Here is a 21,002-nt window from a genome sequence, read left to right as displayed (position 1 = left end):
CATCTTTGTCATATGCTTAATTCCCTAAAAATAAACTTTTAGATGGGACACTCGACCTTTTGTTATTCCTGCAGATGTAAGTCAGGGTGGGTATACTTTAGCTCTGAAAACAATATAACTCAACTCTCACTTCAAGGACGTGTACAAATGATCATTTAACATTCTCCTTCCTTTAGCCAGTCAGTAAAAAATTTAATGAGCAACTACTAGGGGACAGGTGCTGTGCTAGCACCAGGAAGCTCAGGGCAGTGTTAAGAGAACAAACTCTGGAAACTGATGGCCAGAGTCGGATCCTGGTTCCACCTCTTCGGAGTCACAGGACCCATCTGTGCCTCACCGTCTTCCTCAGAGGGTTCAAGTGAGTAACAGACGAGTAAAGATATGAGAAGTGCTTAGAACCACAACAGGCACATAGTGTCAATTGCTCGATAAATGCTGACTATCATTATTAGAGATGGAAAGATGAATAACAAATCATTTCCAGATCTGGTCTTTTTCTTGTTCTACAAGAAAAAGGTGATGAATGCTTTCCTTCCTCAATCGTTCTACTTTATAGGAACCAGCCATCTGCATTCTTCCCTTGACTCTGCTGTCAACTGAAGCAGCAGTAACTGTCATCTCCTGGGTCTGACTCCGGATACCGCTGCAGCAGTAGGCATCCCAGACCAGGACCACATTATGCAAAAGAAAGATGCCAGGAAGTTGAGTACAGTCTCAGAAGCCCATCACTGTGACCCAGCACTTGGCCAGCCGGACGGTGTGCAGCCACCCAGAGGGATGGTTAGGAGAGCCCTGGACTTCCCAATGGACACAGGGCTGCCCAGGTAAGAAGATGACCACAGCTGTGCCGAGAGGAAGGGAGGGCCTGCAACGTGCCTCACCATGGACTTCCAGGACTGCAGGAACCCTGCTACTGAAGACAAAGGGACAAACACAGGTGGTAAATGCCAAAGCCTGAGGAAGACTGAGGGCGGGAACTCAGAGCCAGAGTTTACAGCTGTCAAACATTTCAAACGCCTTCCTCTCCTCCACCTTAGAATTTATGTAGACTGCAGGGTGATGGAAGTGGGTGGGAGACAGACTGTGTCAGACAGATTAATAGTTATAATTTAGGCTTCAGAATGTGTTTTGTCTCATATTTGATTACAGTCACCTGACATGCTGAAAAAGATTAACCTAAATCAGCCGAACTCTGTGAAATTCCAGGTTTCCCTGGAATGAAAGAAAGTGGTGTGTGTCTGCACTAAAAGTTTCTTGGTAAGTTGAAAAAGTCATTAAAAAAAGAAAAAAAAAACCCTGCAGATTCTTTCTACTGGCTTAATTTTAAAAATTCAATCTACTGGTTAAAATTATTGTTTGCTTGTAAGCCAAAAATTTTTATAAGCAAACAGAGACCTCTAATTACTTTTTTCAGAAAAAGAAAAAGCATAAGAAAATGGGCAACTGGCCAAATGCATGAGCCCCTTGAACTTCCTAGTTAAATAATTTTTTCATTTCCTCATTTTCACACAGAGGTTTTAAATCATATAGGCAAATATATGGGAGCAATCAAATCGGATTGGCTTGTTTGACCAATGTCATCACTGCAGAAACAACACACCTTCTCCAAACAGCAGGGGAGCTGCACCTTTATTCCTTTTCAGAAGAACTGGCTTCACCCGGATGGCAGAGGGCCAGAGCCGGAGGTGCCCTGAACGGAGTTCCGAAGTCACCATAGTGAAGCCAACAGACTAGAGGACGCCCCACTCAGCATTTTTTTGGAGGGTTTAGAGATATTCTACTCCGTCCCAAGAATGTCTCCAAGGCAGGGGTTAGCATACCAAGGCCCACAGGCCATTGGTGGCCCGTTTTGTAAATAAGGGTTTGCTGAACACAGCCATGCCCAGCCCTTGAAGTACTGCCCACAGCTGCTTTCTAGCTACAAGGCAGAGTTGAAAAGTTGAGATGGGTTATTACGAAGACTGAAACAGTTAAAGTATTTACTATCTTTCCCTTCCGGAAACTTTGCCAACTCCTGCTCTAAACCATTAGGGTTAAAGGACAAGTCCATTGTATTCTCCTTAAACTGCTTTAAAAACTTACTAGGGGCTTCCCTGGTGGCGCAGTGGTTGAGAATCTGCTTGCTAATGCAGGGGACACGGGTTCGAGCCCTGGTCTGGGAGGATCCCACATGCCGCGGAACAACTAGGCCCGTGAGCCTCAACTACTGAGCCTGCGCGTCTGGAGCTTGTGCTCCGCAACAAGAGAGGCTGCAATAGTGAGAGGCCCCCGCTTGCCACAACTAGACAAGGCCCTTGCGCAGAAACGAAGACCCAACACAGCAAAAATAAATAAATAAATTACTAAACTCCTACCCCCAACATCTTCTTAAAAAAAAAAAAAAACTTACTAGGAAGTGCACAGATTCTCCTCCTCTCACTTTCCCAACCTCCAATTTTTCCCCAATTCTAGAAGCTAACAGTTTAGAAAGAAAAACCTTTAATAGCATGGTAAATGTAGTTAATAATACTGTATTGCATATCTGAAAGTTGCTAAGAGAGTAGATCTTAAAAGTTCTCATCACAAGAAAAACAAATCGTAACTATGTGGTTACAGATGTTAACTAGACTCATCGTGGTGAGCATTTCACAATATATACAAATATTGAATCATTTTGTTGTATGCCTGAAACTAATGCTATGTCAATTATACTCAATAAAATGTTTTAAAAAGAAAAACTAAAAATTAATGTGCATGTTTAGCGCTATGCAGTGAAAATACCAAAAACTGAAGTGAATGAGTGAAAATGAATGAGGAGAACCAAATTCCACTGTGCTTCTTCCAGCACTTGATTTTCTGAAGAAGGGCCACCTTCCCTACAGACACCAAGACTACACGCTGGCAGGCGTTCCCAAATTCCTCCTAGTCTAGTTCAGGAGTTGGCAAACTTCAGCCTAACGGCCGAATCCTGCCAGCCACCTGTTTCTGTACACTGCCTGAAAGCTCAGATTTTAAGTTTTTTAAGTGAAAAAAATCAGAATAATAATATTTCATGACATGAAAAGTACTGAAATATACGAAATTAAAACTTCAGTGTCCCTAAATGAAGTTTTATTGGGATACAACGATGCCCATTCATTTACATATTGTCTGTCGCTGTCAGGCTACAAGAAGTGAGTAGCTGTGACATAGCCCACAGGGCCTGCAGAACCTAAAATGCCATCTGGCCCTTTACAGAAAAGGTTTGCTGTACCTTTAGACACCTGCTGTAGTTCAGTGGTTCTCAAAGTGTGTTCCCTGGACCAGCAGCATCAGCATCATGTTGGAATGTTAGAAATTTAAATGTTCTGGCCCACCCCAGACCTACCAAGTCAGCGACTTGGGGTCTGTGTTTAAAAGCCCTCCACGTGATGCTGATGCAGGTCAAGGTTGAGAACCACTGTCCTCTCCAGAGCTCACTGGACAAGTCTGACAAGTGAATCTTGTTCTGGCTGCACTCATTTATTTTCAAAAAGCGGAAAGACATGTTGGAGGGGGTGTGTTGTTTATCTTTGGAGAAATACTTGTATTTCCCTACTGTTTAAAGGTTGAGTTTGAGTTTTTTCCTCCCAGCTCTTTCATGGCCTTTGGCCTTCCATTTTACTCTACTATTTTCTCACACCTCCCATCTGCAGTTGCAAACATTGTCCCTAAACCTATCTACTACTGTGTGCCCTAGAGAAATAAGGTTTCTTTTTACCTCCCTAAGAGGTAAAGAGTAACCCCAAATGGACTCCATTTAAAGAAACTTCGTCGAGGGTCTTTTCTCCCTTTGGCCATCTCAAAGTCACTGTTCACCTGTGGATAAAGGTACCTCTTCTTTAATCAGAATGAAGTGATCACTAATTCCAGAGCAACATGGCTTCTACAGGACCTCCCTCACTGATACAGAAAACACAGAGGAAAGATAAGGAATCATCTATCTGCTACACAGATATAAATGACAGAGAGCATTTTGATGGGCTAGACCCTCCAGTTCTGACAGCACTGATATCAGAGAAATAGTTAAAAAAAATTTTTCTAAATCAATCATTATTAAAATTCTGTCCAAGAATTCACCAAGGCAATACTTTAAAAACTGGTAATAGCGAATGAGCCATCTTGAAGTTCCAGCCCAACTGGGCCTCAAAAGACTGCAGCCCAGTCAACCCACAGAATCAGGAGCAATAATAAAATGATGGTTTTAAGCTTGGAGATGATTTGTTACAGAGCAACAGATGATCAAAATACAAACTGTTACATGAAAAAAGTTACAAAATAGTAATTATCATATCCTACTTTTGTTGAAAAAATTTTAAAAATAAACTCAATAAATCAATATATTTTTCTACCATAGAAAATGTATAGCAAATGTTTATAAGGAAGGATACATACAAGTTGTAGTAAGGGAGCAGAATGTATAGAGGAATGAAGCTTTCATTTTTTTGCTTTATACCATTTTTTTTCCCTCAATGAGCGTATCTTTAATACAAAAGCCAAACAGTAACAATAAAAAATTGAGATGTTAGGAAGACATATAATGGTAACATTAGCAAGTTTTGAAGCTGTATTTGTAGCATTCCCAGATTAAATCACAGTATTTTACAGCTGCTTCTAAAACAAAACAATGACAACATATATATGTATTACGAAGTAGAGAAATACACTAAACTCACTCAAATACATTCCAAGGCTCCCTTCTGTGCTGGACCCCACCACCAGGGACACTAAGAAGACCCAGGTCCCTGTCTTGAGCCTGGGCAGGTAACTGAGAGGAGATGCAGGGCAGCGTGAGGACCCATTTCTGACTTGCTGACGGGGCAGTTCCTCTTCTCCTCCCAACCTCCTGGGCTCATCTGTAAAGGGATAACCTTGGAGTCTGTCTTCTAAGGCTGGTGTGAAAATTAAATGAGGGCATTTACTTGCCACCAAGTAAATACTTAACTGTCTGCCAGCAGGGTGCATGCATCCCAGAAGGTACAAAAGATGCTCCACCTGGCTGGGGAAAAAATCCTAGAAGTTACATTTATTTTTATCCAAAAAGTAGAATAGCAACTATGTTTTAGCAATATAAATATTACATATAACAAGTTAAATATATTATGTATATACTAATTATTTTACACTGTGTTACACCGTACTAATTATACTACCATGAAATACTAATAGTGCTAATAAAAGCAGGAACTGACTGACTGCAACCTCACAAAGACCCTCTGTCGAGGGTCACCTGTCACCAGCCCTCTGAGATGCCTGAAGCACTCCTTTGACTTTGGCAAGCGCACAGTGAGGTAGATGGACAAATTATAACTAAACTAAACCCCACAGAGGATATGAATAGCTTTAAGATTCCTACCGAAAGCACAAATTAAAGCTACACTAATAAACGCAAGCAGAGGTGAACACTAGCCCAAGACTGGGAACACACTTCCCGCCCTGAGTCAGCTTCACCTGAGCCACATCACAAAATAAAAACAATGATGATGTACTCAGATCTGACAAGAACCAGGCCAAAAATACTCAAAATTCAAGGAGTATATGAAAAAGGGTTTTACCTCCACTGTGATTAACAGTGAATCCATCCCTAAGTGTACACTGAACCTTGAGATACAAGAAAACGATGACGGCAGCACATGTATATAATTTATAATTAAGTAACAAACACACATAAGAGGAGTGCTAAAAATTGGTCTTAATTGAGATATAATTGACATATTACACTGTATTCGTTTTAGGTGTTAAAATTTTTTTACTAACAAGAATGAGCAAAAAAGCTTGGAAACCACAGCAAACTACAATATACATCACTATAAGCATATTATATAGTATTTTTACATATATATTTTTCCTGTCAGGCACTAATTAATGTTCAAAACCTTAGTTAGAGGAAGTTCTATTAATGCAGCCTTGAAGGAAAATAAGATCAAAATGTTGTAAAAATCTGAGAAGGTATGCATTTTTTTTCCTGAAAATGGGGGAAATTTCTTTGTGAAGCAAAGTAGTCTCTCTGGGAATTTTGGAAATAATCCTTAAACTTCAAGCCAAGTCTCTCTTTCAGTGTAATTTCATCAGTAACTTGAAAAAGTCTAGAAAAGAAAATAACCACAATTTAGGACCATCTTGGGGGAGCAAGTGAAATCACATTCACACTTTGTTAAGGCGAACGCCAAGAGCATATCAAGACCGTTCCTTTTACTCCTGTGAATTTTTAGAAAATAATTTTAACCAAGTTTTTGTTTTTAAACAAAAAAAAGTGCTTTTTTTCCTTATCCCAATTACAGATGTTACTTCCCATTCCCCAGGTCATTAAAAAAGAAATTAATCTTTTTCTAAGGCACCTTATTTTTTTCTAAAGAAAAATAAAAACAACAATAATACAACTGAATTAAAGCCCCAGGCACAGGGCCTCATCCCTGTTCCTGCCTCCCCCTCTCCCGGCCACCCCAAGCCTGTTTAGAAGCAGGGCTGGTCTTCAGGAACCACACTACCTTCAAGCTCCCTTTCACTAAACCGCCCATGATGGGATCCTGTTCCCCACGCAGCACAGCTGGCTTGAAGCGACAGGCCACCTTCTAACTCTTCCCGGCAGAGGCAGTTTCCCCAGGCTCTGCCTGGCTATCCTTTGTGCTTCAGATGCAGAAAGCCAGCTTGCAACATTCACAGGATCTTCAGCACAGTCAGCAGTTCCCTCCCTGCTGGGAAGGTGGCCACATAAATGGACTGAAGGTAGCCCTGGGCCTAACATGGTCAACCATCCTCACTGCTGTTTCAGCCGCACCCCTCAAAAAAACTATATAAATGCAAAATCTTTTCATTCCCCCATCAATAACTGGACCTAGGGCCAGCAATTAGAAAGCAGACGGCATCCTTAGCTCCTAATGGCAACGTCCCCAAAATCTGACACCCCCCCCCACCAGCATCCCTTCCTCTCTCATCGTTGGTCTTTCATTTTTGAGAAAAACCAAAAAACAAAAAAAAAAACAAAAAAAAAGTGGTATCTTCACAGGAGAACAAAATATGTCTTGAAGAGTTAACCTGTTTTCTTTAAACATCCTATGAACTCAGTGTTTTCACCACTGGCCCCTTAAAACTTGAATTCTGACCTAAGAACAGCAAGCCTTAGCAAGTTACTGGTTTCTATTTACAAATAAAGTAAAACTATTCTTCACGATAGCATGAGCTTGGCTTAATCTTCTCTAACACAAGTAGAAGGAGCTAGGGATGCCCTAGGAGACCCACAAGGACCAACAAGAGATTCCACTTCTCATGTCTCACGCTACAAAAAATTCAGAAATACTAAAACTGCCAAATTTGAGTCAATCTCATGGCCATGAGTCAAACAGAGTCACTCTAGAGCTGTTAAATATTTAAGCAGGCTACTGGACATCTTACTCTGCTCCTAGGAATGTCCCTCCATATTTGCCTAATTTAGGGCAACTGGGCCTTGAAGACCACAAACCAGACAAAAGAAATCTCAAAACCGTGAAAGCCACACGAGTCTGGTTTTGCAAATTTGTAAACGGGATATCTTAAGCACCATTACTTGCCGAATACAATGATTCTTAAATTCCGCTAAAAAGAACACTCATCAAAATAGGCATTTTGCCTGTTTCGTTTTACCAAAAAACAATCATTAAGAATACTAAATACGGTGTGACATATAAAGAGTATGGAAACCCATAAGACTATTCCTACAGCAGAACAAAAGTTCTGTGGATCCTCCACGCCGCCAAAGATGGGAAATACTGGTACAGGAGGGAACCCGGAGCATCCCTGAGACGGGCTTCAGAGGAGCTCTGGCGGCTCGCAGAACGAGAACCCGGCGTCAAGCTCCCGGTCACCTGCCAGGACGCGACCGCTGCCAACTTGGGCACCGCGGCGGCCCGAGCGCGCGCGGGGCTGAGGGGGAAGAGATGAGCGGAGCGGCCAGCCCGCCCTCCCCGCGTGCCAATCACGCCCGCACGGCAGGCACTAGCGCGACTTTGGAGAATGCTCGCTTTTGACTTTGGATGCCGACGCGCGTGACACAGCTAACAACAAAAAGAAAGGCCCCGCATCGCCCCAGACCAGCCTCCGCAGGGGAGCCCAAGCCGGGAGACGGAACCCGGCGGGTCAGGGCGGCCCCGGGAAGGAGGCTCCGGCGCGGGGAGGCGCGGGGCCGGCCCCGAGCCGACTCCGGTAAAAGGCTGAGGCCCGGGCACAAGCCGGGGGGTGTTTCCGGGACCCGGCGCGGGGTCTCTGGGCGCGGGCCCGGGGCCGAGGAGGGACAAGGAGAAGCAAGGCGGCCAGTGCGGCCGAAGGGCGCGCCGAGCACGCGCGCCGCCCACTCACCTCCTGCAGCGGCTCCGGTGGCCGCTCGGTGCTGCGAGGCCCGACTCCCAGGCCGCCCGGGCCGCTCTCCCACCGCCGCCGGCCTCACGCTCCCACCCGCTCCGCGCCCCGCGCAGCCTCCAACGCCGCCGCGTCTCCGGCCTCCGCAGCTGCGAGTCCCCGCCCCCGGGCAGCGCCGGCGGCGCGGTGAGGAGGCGGCCTCGCGAGCGCGAGGAGGCGAGGCCGTGGCCGCGCCCGGACACCCGGCACCACAGCGCGCGCGCCCTGGCCCGCGGCCGACCTGTGACTGGAGCCGGGAAGCCCCCGTCGCGCCCCCTCCCCTCCGCCAGCAGCCCCTCCCCTCCCCACTGCGGCTCCCGGCGCGCCTTCTGGTCGAGGCTCAGAGAGCCGAGCAGAGCGGTCCAGAGGCTTTCGGAGGAGGTGCGTAAAGGTGGGACGCGGCGGCGGAGAGAAGGGGTCCGGGGAGACGGGGCCCCGGGGAGACGGGCCCCGGGGAGACACGCCCCCCAGCACCCCCGCCCCCAACCCGAGGGAATTTTCCGGAACCCAGAGCTGACCACACCCAGCGCCACACTCCTGGTCACACTCACGTCTCCTCAGTAGTCCTTTTTCTTCCACCAGCCCTTCGCAGTTGGTCCTAATCTCCCCACAGCTGTTATCTCTCACCGCTAATTTGTCGGGTTGCGACCCTGGGACGGCGTGCAACAGAAAACGAAGATTCCTGGGCGTTGCGCAAGCGGGATTCTCTAGGACTTTCTAAGGATGGGGCTTGGGAATTTGAATTTTAAACAGCGCCCAGGTGGCCTTCGGGCACATGGAAGTTTGAGAAGCACTGATGAGCCACACCTGCCTGAGAAGATGCCACAAAACTAGCAACCTATAGGATAACCATACTAGGAAATTGTAAAGCAGTGGTTCTTAACCGTGACGGCATTGGCCAGACATTGGAATTCTCTGGGAGCTTTTAGAGTATTCAGAGACCACAGTCCCACCTCTGGAGTTCTGAGCCCGAACATTGGTATTTTTGTTTTAAAGCTTCCCAGATAGTTGTAACATGTGGCCAGGATTGAGAACAGTTTTCCTAGAACCATCTCTTTTTAAACCTACCTGGCTCTGGTGTCTGGGGAAAGAGTCCCTTGGCTCGCCCCTCCCAAACCCCAACACCAAAAAACAAGCAGAAACACACGCAAACTCCTGAGGGAACGCTCACAGCCAAAACAGTTTTCAACCAGAACAGACTCCCCTTCAAACAGGTGACCAAGATGTCTTACTACCACCTGAGCATGGATCTCGTTAACTGCAGGAAAAGTATCTTCATGAGCTGACAATAATGACCCCTTTAGAGTGATATTCGAGTATATTCCAAAAAGATGTTTTCATTACCCATTGTTAGACTGCCACCTGGTCAGACTAAGTGTTCAAAAGCTGAGCGTGTGTTGGCTATCAGCCCTGGCTTTTCGATAGACTTGACTTGTATCCCTTGGCTCTGACCTTCTCCCCACCTTCAGACACGGTAACTTCCCTTATTGCTCCTTTTGGCTCTCCTAGCAATGTTTTGCCTTCTTAGACTGTGGACCATAACTTCCACCTCATTTGCCTCTAAGTATGTTCCCATTAGTGTCTGTGATTTATCAACAGCTAATTAGTCAGTGACTAAGCCAGTGATTCTTAAACACTTTATAGAAGAGGTCCATATGTCTAGGTACTAGGGAAGCTGGCTGAGTTAACTACATCTTTATTGAGGGGGGAATCAGTCCTTTCCAAGTTTCATAAGAATCTTTATGACAAAATTTGGAATTTTTAAGATGTAGTTCTTAAAGTTCTTTTAAGATGCAATATTTATATATGCAGTGTTGCATATGTAAATTTGGGTTTACATTTCTTATAAAGTTCTCTTCTGTCTCCTCAAGGCTTCTCACCCAGAACGTTTAACCTAATCACTTTATGGCCCTAAAAATTCAACTGGATAGATTTTGATTAAACAATGTGCAAGGGGCTGTGGTGGTTGGTTGCAGCAGGCCCCCAGGTTTTGTCTGTTCAGCATTCTTTCCCTCACTAGGTAATAGCACCCGATTTTCATATAGGAACCTATCTCCTACTCTCCAAGGAATACAGCCTTGGTCAGACTGTCAATCAAAGTGATGGCCTCTCCAGCTCAAGGGATAGACTGTTGTATTAGTTTTCTATTTGCTACCCTAACAAATTATCACAAACCTAGAGTTAAAACAACAGAGTTCTGTTGGTCAAAAATCTCACTGGGCTAAAACCAAGGTGTCAGTAGGGCTGCATTCCTTTCTGGAAGCTCTCGAGAAGTTCCATTTCACTGCCTTTTCCAGCTTCTAGAGGCTGCTGGCATTCCTCAGCCCATAACCCCCTTCCTTCATGTTCCAAACCAGCAATCTTCAAAATCAGTAACATCTTTCTAATCCTGCTTCCAATAGTCACATCTCTCAGATCCAGCTGGAAAAGTTTCTTCACTTCTAAGGATGCTTGTGATTACATTGGTCCCACCCCAATAATCCAAGATAATCTCTGGAGCTCAAGGTCCTTAATTTACTCACATCTGCCAAGTCCCTTTTGCCACTTAAGGTAACGTTTACAGGTTTCAGGGATTAAGACATGAAAATCTTGGACTTCCCTGGTGGCACAGTGGGTAAGAATCCACCTGCCAATGCCGGGCACACGGGTTCAAGTCCTGGTCCGGGAAGATCCCATATGCCGCGGGGCAACTAAGTCCGTGTGCCACAACTACTGAGCTTGTGCTCTAGAGCCTGCGAGCCACAACTACTGAGCCCATGCTCCACAACAAGAGAAGCCACCACAATGAGAAGCCCACACACCGCAACAAAGAGTAGCCCCTGCTCGCCACATCTAGAGAAAGCCCGCACACAGCAGCGAAGACCCAATGCAGCCCAAAATAAGTAAATAAATAAATAAATAAAAGAAAGCCCAACAAATAAGTAAATAAAGAAAAGAAGAGAAAAAAAGAGACATGAACATCTTGAGGGACCATTATTCTGCCTACTACAGACCCCTACTTTCAGCTGATCCATTACACTCTATTTCTGGGATGAGCAAAGTGATGACCCAAGAACTAAAAAAGATCATTGGGCACATATCTCAGTGATGGCACCCGTCATTTTTGGCATGTAGATCTGTGGGGCTGGTTCCTGTGCTTCCCAAAGCCTGACTTTCCAGTTTATCCTGCAATACTGAGACTTTCCCCATAGCTAGAACTTGCTAGAAATAAATGTAATACATAGTAGAACAATGATACAGAATCAATCAGAGTTTTTGGTTGCAAACAACAGAAACAGCCTTTGTAACTCTTAAGGAATTGATTGGACAAATGTCAGGTTCTCAGAGAGTCAATGGTGAGAATCCATGAAATCATACTGATTGATTTCCAATTTGGAAAACCTAGATGCTGCAGAGGGCTAGGCAGCAGAAATCACTGCAAAAGTGACACAGCAGATAGGGTGAGTATAGTATATATGCCACACTGCTGCATCACTGGACCTCCAACTGACCCCACTTGTTTGCAACACTTGCTCAAGATACATAGTGTTCAGAGGGAGCTTCCAGTTGGAGGACTTTGATTCTATGCCCATCTCCCAGGCTAGCAGGGACAACTCTGGTTTCTGTAGCTGTATGTGGCCACATATTCCACAAAAGGAGATTGAGGTGCCTATAGAAAGAGGAGGCAAATAACTAGCAAATGCCCCCCACGAATATCCTAAGAGAAATTCAACGAGCTGTGGAGGAGGCAGAAGTCATGTCTATTTAGGAAAATCAGGAAAGACTGAACAGAAAATGGGTGTAGGACAGGGCTGTCCTTATAGAAATAGAATTCAAGCCACATATATAATTTAAAAATTTCCAGTAACTGCATTAAAAAAGTAAAAAGAAAAAAAAAGTAAAAAGAAACAAGTGAAAATAATGTAAATGTATTTTATTTAACCCACTATATCTAATATATCAGTGGTCCCCAACCTTTTTGGCACCAGGGACCGGTTTCGTGGAAGACAATTTTTCCATGGACTGGGGGGGTAGGGATGGTTTCCGGAGGATTCAAGCACATTACATTTATTGTGCACTTTAGTTCTATTATTACTACATTGTAATATATAATGAAATAATTATACAACTCACCATAATGCTGACAGGAGGCAGAGCTCAGGTGGTAATGCGAGTGATGGGGAGCGGCTGTAAATACAGATGAAGCTTCGCTGGCTCGCCCGCCGCTCACCTCCTGCTGTGCAGCCCAGTTCCTAACAGGACACAGACCGGTATTGGTCCATGGCCTGGGGGTTGGGGACCCCTGTAATATATTATCATTTCAACATGTTATTAATAAAATACAAATGGGACATTTTACATGCAATAAAATATTTAACAGAAAAAAAGTACACTGCTTCAGGTTTTTTTTTAAATTAAATTAAATTAAAAATTCAGTTCCTTCTTGGCACCAGCCACATTTCAAATGCTCAATAGCCACATGTGGCTAGTGGCTATAACATTAAATAACAAAGGTGTAGAAGGATGGTGTATCCGCTTGGATCTAATCTAGAGAGAGAGAAAACACACAGTAATTTAAACAGGGTAAGTTTAAATACAAAGAATCATTAACATAGCAGCAGATTGGACTCATGAGCGTCTGGCTAGTAAAAAGCAAAGAGAACGGTAAAGAATACAGGAACGGAAGGTATTCTGAGCAGCTGCTGCCCCATGGGGCTGAGGTAGAGCATCTGAGAAAGCTGCCTCTCTATCCACAGGCTATAGGAATGAGACTGAGACCTCCGTGGACAGGGCTTGTGGCTCCCTGAGTGGCAGAGAAGTTGCTGTGGCATCAGCAGAACTTGCTGAAAATCTGCCCTCCAGAACTTTCCAGAAATCACCTTCTAAGCTGCCCAGGAAAGCTGTTCATGGGTTGGTTTCTCACGGGAGGCGCTCTCTTACAAAACTGCGCCAGGTGCCTGGAGAAGCTGCTGGTTGCTGCTGGCCACCATGGCGCTGCAAAGCTGGGCGCTGGGGAAGCCGCGTGCGCGGCAGGAGCTCGGCACAGGCCTGGAAGTGTGGAGAAATACACCAGCATGGTGACAGGCCTAGAAAGAGAAAAGCGTGAAGCAGGACAGCAAGGGGACTAGTTGGGATTGGGGAGTCATTATAGATGGGAGGGTAAGATAGAAATGCAATAAGATAGAAAGGTAGACCCAAGGGTCTACCTCAGACTCAACAAACCATTCTCTACAATATTGTAATTTTCCCCAAATACCACTTTGGTCACATCACCCCTCTCTTAATAACTTTCCATGGCTTTTCCGTGCCTATATAGAATTTAGCGTCCTAGACTCTCTGTCCAAACTTCCTCAAGCCAGGCCACTCTCCTGTGCTCCCCACAGACCAGCTTTGCTCTGCTATTCTGCCTAGAAGGTCCCCCTTCCCCCTTCCTTTCCTCACAACTCAGCCCAAAAGTCCCAGTCAGAGCCAACTCCCATAGTACCCACCACAGTCTGCCCACAATGTAAAATCAGTAAAGTTCCCAAGGGGAGAGACTGCCCTTTGTTAGCGTGGTTTCCTCCCTGGTACTTACACAGTAGGTGCTAGATAAATACTGCAGACTAGACTACAAGCTCCTGTGGGCAGCACAGTGCCCAGGACATTGGAGGCTCTCTCCAGGTATTAAATACATGAAATCAGTGGAATGGGATAGAATAGAAAATCCTTGTCGTAAACCTCTTGCTGTGTGTGCTTTGTAGCGTCCATTTTTCCCTTCCTCAAGTACGTATTTCTTACTGACTTTTCAATCCTAAATGCCTGTGGTGAACAGAGCAGTTATCCCCAAAGATTTATTTCACTGTCCTAATCCCAATAATCTGTGAATATTACTCCATATGGCAAAAGATGTGATTAAATAAAGATCTTGAGAGGAGGAGCTTATCCTGGATTATCCATCTGGGCCTGAAATGCAGTCACAGGTGTCCTTATAAGAGAAAGGCAGAGGGAGTTATGGACAGAAGAGAGAAGGAAGATATGTGACCACAGAGGCAGAGATTGGACCGATGTGGCCACAAGCCAAGGAATGCCTGGAGCCCCCAGAAACTGGAAGAGGTAAGCAATGGATTCTTCCCTAGAGCCTTTGGAGAGAGCACAACTTTACTTTCACTACCATGTCAGGATAAAACCTCTGTTGTTGTAAGCCACCCAGTTTTGGTAATTTGTTATGGCAGCCACCGGAAATTAATACAATGTCCAATTCCAGGGGTTGTAGTGATTGATTCACACATGGGCACATGACCCAGTTCATGCACTGAGACTCTGTAACAGGACATTTGCTGGAGCTGCTGGGAAAGGGAAGCTCTTTTTGCCACTAAGGCAACCCATACTAGGAAAAGATAAGCCTAGAGCTGTTTGGGGCCTCCACGTGGAGACATCAGCCTAACACGTTGAAAAAGACAGAGACAAAATCTAGTGTTGCTATCATTTGATCTTCTGTATCCAGCCATATCCGAAGCCAGTCCTATCCCTGGACTTTCAATTATATCAGCCAATTAATTCCTCATTTTACTTAAGCCAGTATGAGCTGGATTTCTGTCACAAGCAGCCCAAAGAATTCTAACTCATAGAGTCTTTTTGTTACCTGCATAGGGTTGTCAGATATATATGAATTGTAGATAAACAACAAATAAATTTTTAGTGTAAGTATATCCCAAACATTGCATGGGTCTGATACCATATGTGTATATATTGTTATTTAACTGAAATTCAAATTTAACTTGGCATCCTGTTTTCTCGGTTTTGGGGGTTTTTGTCTTTTGCCAAGTCTGGCAATCCTATGTTGAAAGAAGGTTTTTTATTGATCATCTGAAACCTTTGAAAGGCCAGTTGTTATAGTACAAAGGAAGATAGACATAATCTTTATTCTAAGTAGATACCTCATAATTTTAGGCATTTGAATGACTGTCTTCAGTCTCTTGTATTGATTGGGGCTGTAAAAGAATGTGATTATAGCCTCATAATGTCATGAACCTTCATATGATTTGAAGTTGAGAAGGACACATTATCAGTTTTTAATAGCCTGAGCAATACTGAGCAAAGCAGTAGAAAGGTGCCTGGATGTGTTGAGACACCTACAACAAAGATGTAAAAATAAATAAATAAATAAAAGAAACTAGTATTTTAGAAACAAAACAAACAAACAAAAAACTGATGCTCTTCCAGAGCTGCTTTCACAGTTTCCTCTACTTGCTGTGATGTACCTATTAGGGTGTGGTCAAATTGCAAAGGATTATGGGAGACCCAGCTGGAGGAGCAGAGGAGGGGGCCAGGCAATGACCATTGAGCAGGTGAGAAAAAACAAAATGGCCAAGCTGAGGGTATCCTGAAATCTGGAGACCAGCCTGACGGCATGAAGTCTGGCATATATAAAACAGTACCCCAGCCCAGGATATACGGGAATAGTGTTGTGTGTTTTTTGCATCCAGATGCAATGTTGAAGAAAAGAAGGTTCTTCTACTTTACTAATGCTTGCACGTCTTTGGTTCTCAAAAGCCCCTTCAAAAGACTTCTGCGGTAGATTAGTTCTTTAACCTTGAGACCTATATCTAGAATGAGGGATTCACAGCTTGTTTTAACTTTGCAGCAAAGGTAAGAATACTTGAAAACTTACAAACTTGAGAAGTCGCCTGGCTCAACGACTCTTCCACTATTGCTTATTTTTCAGTGATGTTTGAGAAAGGAGGATATTTCTTGAAAATACAGTTTGAAATGTCAATTGTATTTCAGTCGTTTCTGCCCTTCGTTTTGATGTGGATTCTTTCCTTCACGCAAATATATAGTTAAGCACTGTGGAGTAGAGTACAGGCATCCGATTCTGCTGTCCCAGCTTTTGTTGACGTTCCCACTGACTGACCATCTTACCAAATCTGGCAAGTTCTCCACGCCCAGCAAGATCTTCTCACAACTTGTGTTAAGAACTACTTCGTGTCACCTAGGGTGACATAGTGAGATCACACCCTTGTGGGTATGGGATGGGTTGTGCCCAGTAATCGTCTTCAGAAAGAAAGAACTAAAGTGGGTGGGTCAGTCTCCTTGGTCTGGAGAAGTGGTTCTCAGCTGAGGGTGGTATCCTGCACCGAGGGAGCTTTTGGAAATGTGACACTTCTTTTGTTGTTCTAAATTATATTTTACATATAACATTGTGTAAATTTAAGGCGTATAACATGTTAATTTGGTGTATTTCTATATTGTAATATGATTGCCATTGTAGCGATATTTAGCACCTCTATCATGTTTTGTAATTATCATTTCTTTTTAGTGATTGGAATAATGAAGTTTAGTCTCTTGGCAAGTTTGATGATTATAATCAGTCTTGTTTATAAGTCTGTTTTTAAAAAGTGATTCATGAGGGTGGGGAGAGGTCTGCTATTAACCTTAACTGGGGATCCTACACAGCAAAAAATGCTTCTACCCCAATGCCATTAGATTCTCTGGTCTCAACAGAGAGCCTAATGATCCAGTGAGCAGTACAAGGATAGTCACCCTATGGAAGGACCTGGAAAAGAACTTTATTCCCTGTAGGGTTCCACCCTATGGGACATGAACTTTAAGCACAGAAAGGGAGCTTTGCTTTGTTTATCATTTTAGGATTGGGTTCAGCTGCCAGTGACAAGAAACCCAAATAATAGTGGCTTAAGCCCACAAAGTTCCATTCTCTCACGGATGAGTCTCCAAGTAGACAGTCTTGGCTGAAGTAGCGGGTCTGCAGAGGCAGCAGGAATTCCAGCTCCACTGCTCCGAGGTGTGGCCTTCATCTGCATGGTCCAGGATGGCTGTTTAAACGGAAGCTGTCCCTTTCACATTCCACCCAGATGAAGGAGAAAAGGAGAAAAGAGAGCTTGTTCTCTCCCTTTGAGGACACCTCTCAGAAGTTGCATATGACATTTCCGTTTACATTCCTTGGCCAGAACTTTGTCTCATGTCCATTCCTAGCTGCAAGGTAGCTGGGAAATAGAGGCTCCTATTCTGGGTAGCTGTGTGCCCAGCTGTGGGCACACAGAAGAAAGAAGCAATGTTTAGCAACAGCTAGCAATTTCTGCCATTCCTAGCAAGGCAGATTACCTACATCAATAAAGTGAAGCCCTAGTATGTTATTAAAGCTGGTCCAGCCTTGACTAAGTAGGGAAAGAAAAAAAGTACTGACTTGCCTTGGCCCCAGAATTCTTTGACACTCCTCCCATTGAGACGGGGGCTGTGTCTCCTCCCCATAAATCTGGGTGGGGATTTATGACTGCTCCAACAAATAGAGCACAACGTAACTGATGTCATACAAGGCAGCACAGCTGCCCTCTGGCTTTCTCTGGGATGTTCGCCATTGGGACCCAGCCACCACGCTGTGAGGGAGCCCAGGCCACGTGGAGGCCACATGTGGGTGTTTGGCCTCCAGCCCCAGCTGTGGTCTTAGCCAACAGCTACCAACTGCCAGACATGTGAGTGAAGAAGCCTCCAGATGATGCCCCCTCGAATTCCAGAGTCACCCATTGCTGTGACCTGAACGTGTTCCACCGCCAGATATTTAACCCCCAAGGTGATGGTATAAGGAGATGGGACCTTTGGGAGGGACTAGTGCTTTTACAAAGAGACCCCAGAAAGCTCCCTTCTCCTTTCACCATGTGAGGACACAGTGAGAGGTCGGCAGTCTGCAACCTGGAAGAGGGCTCTCACCTGGACCTCTGACCTCCAGCACCATGAGAAATAAATTTCTGTTGTCTGTAAGCCACCCAGTCTGTGGTATTTTGTTACAGCAGCCTGAATGGACTAAGACAGCCTTTGGGTTTTCCATGTGACTGTGACTGCAGGAGGGACCCTGAGCACGAAGTGCCCAGCTGCGTCCAGTCAGCACCAGGGCTTTCGGGAGGGTCACGGAATGATTATTGTCTTAAGCCACTGCGTTTGGGGGTGGTTGTTTATGCGGCAATAGATAATCAGAACAGCCCGCAGAACACTGACACTTTAGTATTGACTGGTTTTCCAGCGCATTCCTGGGCCCAGTGAGTGTCAATCAATCAGGAGAGACATCAAGAACGCAGTAAATCAGGGCCCAGCGAGGCAGGTGGGGTGGGGATGGGGGTGGAGATTGCGGAGAGAGAGGATGTTGCTTAGAAAGCGATGCAGCGGCTCTTCATCATCAAGGGCATCTTCTTCCACCGTCAGCCTTGGTGGACCACAGCTGGGGCTGGCGGCCAACTAGTTCTTCACATGGTACAGTCAGAAGAAACCACGTGATGTGAATAAAAAAGTAAGGAAGCTGGGAGCCAAAGAAAAGGAGGAAAATGTGTTATGTGTGCCAAGGAACTGTGACTGGAAATAGAGAAAGACAAGAATCCAAAAATCTAAATTATATTGTCCACTGTGTATAGTTATACTACATCTTCTTTATCCATTCATCTATTGATAGGCACTTATTGCTCTCATATCTTGGCTACTGTGAATAATACTGAAATGAACATAGGGGTACATATATCTTTTTGAACCAGTGTTTTGTTTTCTTTGGAAAATAACCCAGAAGTAGACTTGCTGGATCATTTTGTTCTCCATAGTGGCTGCACTAATTTACATTCCTAGCAACAGTGCACGAGCATTCCCTTTTCTCCACATCTTTGCCAACACTTGTTATTTGTGGTCTTTTTGATGGTAGCCATTCTGACAGGTATGAGGTGATATCTCATTGTGGTTTTGATTTGCATTTCCCTGATGATGAATAATGTTGAGCATCTTTTCATGTGCCTTTTGGCCATTTGGGAAAATGTCTATTCAAATCCTCTGCCTATTTTTTAATCAGGTTTTTTTTTTGATGTTGAGTTATATGAGTTCTTATATCTTTTGGATATTAACCCCTTATCAGATATAACATTTGCAAATACCTTCTCCCATTCAGTAGCCAGCCTTTTCGTTTTGTTAATAGTTTCCTTTGCTGTGCAAAAGTATTTTAGTTTGATGTAGTCTCATTTTATTTTTGTTTTGTTTGTCTTACATTCAAGTCTTTAATCCATCTTGACTTTATTTTTGTACACTGTGTGAGAAGGTAGTCCAGTTTGATTCTTTTACATGTAGCTGTCCAGTTTTCCCAGCACCATTTATTAAAGACAGTATCATTTCCCAATTGTATAATCTTGCCTCTTTGTCATAGATTAACTGACCATGTCAGTGTGGGTTCATTTTTGGGGGTCTTTATTCTGTTCCACTGACCTACATGTCTGTTTTTGTGCCAGTACCATACTATTTTAATTACTATAGCTTTGTAGTATAGTTTGAAATCAGGTAGCATGATACCTCAGCTTTTTTCTTCTTTCTCAAGATTGTTTTGGTTATTCAGGCTCAGGACCACAAAATTTTAAGTAGACACACTTAAAAATTATTGATGGGGAATTCCCTGGTGGTCCAGTAGATAGGACTCGGCACTTTCACTGCCAAGGATGCAGGTTCAATCCCTGGTTGGGGAACTGAGATCCCACAAGCTGTGTGGTGCACCCAAAAAATAAAATAAAAATTAAAAAAAAATAAAGTGATAACTTATTTTTTTAAATTATTTGTGACCCCAAAGAGTTTTTGATCATGTGAGTTCCACTATCAATATTTTAGAAATTAAAAAAATATGTATTACTTTATTTAAAAACGAGTTCATTCCATGTTAATATAAATAGTACTCTTCACATTACCTTGTGGGAAATGGGGCTCAGAGGACTGGCATGAATGTTGACGCCTTTGCCTACTGCTCTGGCTGTGATTAATCAACTGTCCTTTGTCTCTGCCTCAGAAGTCTCCTGTCTTCTATGAGCATCCGTGACACCATGATATGCTAATCTGTACCCTTTGAAGGAGGGCAAAACCTCAGCCCTTCACAGTTCTTGAAATAACCTCTGAGACTCAGCATACCTTCCATTTTAATGTAGCATTAGACCTCACTGTATTCACAGTACCCATGACTTTGTAACCAGTAGAAAACACAGATATTTTCATAACATACCATATTTGTATCAAATATCTCTAAATAACATTTATGCATATCAACACTTTGAAATCAAGGTACTTAATCTTATTGATATATTAAACAAGCATGTATATTACTATATCACAATCTGTTTTGTAATATATTGACAACTGTATTTCAACATGATTGGTTTCTTTTTCTTTTATTTTTATGCATTTAACATTTTTATTCTAAGAATGGGTCCATAGACTCCTGATCTAGGCCCTCTGTTCATTGCCTGAGGCTCTGAATAGCACAGGAAAACCAGAAAGAAAAAAAAGTTTCAATTATTGATGTTTGAATTTTCCGAGCCCAGGCGCCAGGGAGAAATGGAGGGATGCATGCATGTAGGAAGAGATTGGGAAGACATGAAAGCAGTAAAAGCCTTCTGTACCTGAATCTGGAAAGGAGTCCCTGGACTCGGGGGAGGGGATTGGACACAGGGGTGAGACTGATGAAGTCTGGATGGGGGTACAGAATCTGAAGGGTGTATCTCACTTCTAGAGGCCATCAGCCTCCTCTTGACATCCAGGAGGCCTCATGGGGGCTTCTCCAGCCTGCGGCCCACCTGCTCTCCATCTGAGTGAGCCACAGAACTGCCTCACCTCAGTCTACCTTCTCAGAGACTGGTGATGCCCCCTTCCTC

At 44.0% G+C, this 21,002-nt stretch overlaps 1 protein-coding gene across 1 annotated transcript in view; it reads right to left on the bottom strand.

Annotated features, from left to right (window-relative positions):
* The window catches only part of GOLM1 (golgi membrane protein 1), a 59,599-nt gene extending 51,030 nt beyond the window's left edge, over positions 1 to 8,569 (bottom strand). Inside the window, exon 1 of the mRNA XM_027094158.1 lies at positions 8,329 to 8,569. The gene's annotated coding sequence lies outside the window, so the exon portion shown is untranslated. The remainder of the gene's footprint in view (positions 1 to 8,328) is intronic.
* Between the last annotated feature and the right edge of the window lie 12,433 nt (positions 8,570 to 21,002).

This window comes from Aethalodelphis obliquidens, unplaced genomic scaffold (assembly GCF_003676395.1).
Source record: "Aethalodelphis obliquidens isolate GAN/ISIS:26980383/991018 unplaced genomic scaffold, ASM367639v1 scaffold88, whole genome shotgun sequence".
NCBI classification, from domain to species: domain Eukaryota; kingdom Metazoa; phylum Chordata; class Mammalia; order Artiodactyla; family Delphinidae; genus Aethalodelphis; species Aethalodelphis obliquidens.
Note: the sequence above shows the minus strand (reverse complement) of the source record. Positions and strands in the feature narration are given on the sequence as shown.